This window comes from Echeneis naucrates, chromosome 21, assembly GCF_900963305.1.
Source record: "Echeneis naucrates chromosome 21, fEcheNa1.1, whole genome shotgun sequence".
Lineage (NCBI taxonomy): Eukaryota > Metazoa > Chordata > Actinopteri > Carangiformes > Echeneidae > Echeneis > Echeneis naucrates.
The window spans coordinates 20,587,147-20,589,507 of NC_042531.1; positions in this window are offsets into that span (position 1 = coordinate 20,587,147).

Sequence of the window (2,361 nt, forward strand, 5' to 3'; positions counted from 1 at the left end):
GTAAATAACGGAACCGGCCCGAGTCCGCCGGACAATTGGCTGATCCTTAGGAGGCGTCGGCCACGCTCCGCCCAATCACATTTGGGGGGAAAAGTTCTCCCAGGAAATGATCCGCAGGAGTGAGGAAGAATTCCAGAATAAAACCACACCGTACGCTGCGGTGTGTTGGAACTTCCCAAACAGCCCTTTATTCTGTCAGGTAATATAGTAGGAGGCTCATACAACAATGGTAAACTAACCCACAGAAATATTATGCAAAGTTAATCTCAGATACACGAGGGACGGTAACCCAAATAAATTCGAGACAAATAAGTCATTCAAGTTAGCTGATATGAGAAAGAGAGTAAATAGGATGACAGCATATCAAAACAAGCAATACCTTTAAGGGTAAATTGAAGATGGTTACCATTCTTTATGAAATTATAAGGGAGAAAATGTTTCAATATTAAATGTTTTATATGCCAACACAAACTATCCAATCACAGACTAAAGTAGCGTGAAAGCAAACAATATGAATGATGGCTAAACTCCATTTAGCAGGTTCATTTACAACAACTGGGGCACAGGAAGTCATTGTAAATCTTCATCAGTGGAACAAAAGACACTCAACACTTAAGTTACTCCTGTACATAGAAACTGTTTTTATTATGTCTCATTTTTACAAATAATAGCTCTAGGCCCCAGGAACATCATTGCTTTGTCTGCAGGCATTTTGACTTGTCACATCAGGAAAAGCACAGATAATGCAATTGTCAGTGATTAAGTGTGTTTCATGTTATTAGCCCCACCTGTGCTTCTCCTGCTCTGCTCCGTCTGTTGTGGAAGAACAGCAGCTGTTCTAGCTGCTCTCTCTCTTCAGGGGTAAGGAGCTTGGACCTTCTCTTGTTTCAGTCAGATGGGTCTTCTCTCCGGGGAATAATAAAGGGCCTCAAGCCTAAAAATAGAGTAGTTCTTTATTTGGCCCTATAAGAAATCACCCTCACTCGTCCCTACACAGAGAGAGCTGTGGAGACTGATGAGCCACTCAGTGCAAAAGTGAGTGTGTTGTCCTGAACAGCTATCAGCTCATTATCATGGTTGTAGGACTGTGGGTCAAGTATTGGATTTCCCTCTTCAGTCAAGTTGAGGAAACTGCTCAGCTGCTGCACTTTTCTTCAGGTCCTTTGGAATGTTAACACATCTACACCCCCCCAACCAACACTGCCTTCCATGTTCTCACTCAAGCTGCAATCCTTGACAGAGAAAAATTCAATAATTTGCCCAAACATTAACTCAACAGCTACAAGTGATATGAAATTTCATTTTGAATGCTTCCTGAAGTTGAATTTTCAACTGAGAATGAAAAAGGAACCCCCTTAAACATTGCCACAAGAACACAGCCAATGTTAAATTACCACTGTATACACTTCCTCTACATATGAGGCCAAATGTCAGGCTGACTCAAGATTTATCCTTTCAGTACCAAATTGCATAAGGTTGATTGGTGGATTGAACCAGGTACTGCTCCAATCAGGCCCAATGAGGAAGTTGGGATAACTCCAGCAGCTGCAGCCAATCGTACACTGTCGTCATACAAAAGTTACATAAGGGAGTTAAACTCTCAAATAGGTCACTGGCTGTCCCTGGTAACATCCAAACAATGTTTGTCTGTTAGTTTATGTGTGATTATTTACTTGATTGAACACTATTTTTGATAAACGGTAAATAGTATAAGTAAAATGATTTGCGCTCGCATTTAATATTGCCATTCATGGTGAAAGCTATATATTAGAGTGTTAACCACATGCCTACCCTTCATGGCTTCACAAATATCCCACAGGTATGTTGCCTGGCAGGTTTTCAGAAACAGTGAAAGACAATCCACAGCAACATAGAAGGAACCATCTTCATTTAAGACTCTTTATGAATTGTAGCAGAGACTGAATTAGGATTTGCTATGTCAAAACTTGTGACACAAAGTTTCCATTTCAGCCACAATTATTATGATAATCTATGACATCAGGTTATGAGCTTGCTTAAGCAAACCAGAATAGCTCCAGTTACTCGTAACAGGCTAATGGAGTGTCACAGTATTCCCGCCCTGTTTGTTTGTCATTCACCCTGAATGACTAAAGCAGTTTTGCAGCAGGTTTTGAGATGTGACAGTAATGAGAACCATTTCCCAGCTCAGTGTTTGGTGACATCTACAGTCCAATAATTCCTTCTACACCTTCCAATGCTCAATGGTATAATTGGTATAGGTATTAGATGAATATCTATCAGCTGTCGTGTTTTTTGTTTCTTTTTACATCTATTGATTAATGAAATGTTTAATGAGGAAGAAATTACACAAGTAGACATGTAGAAGAACATTTTACTTAC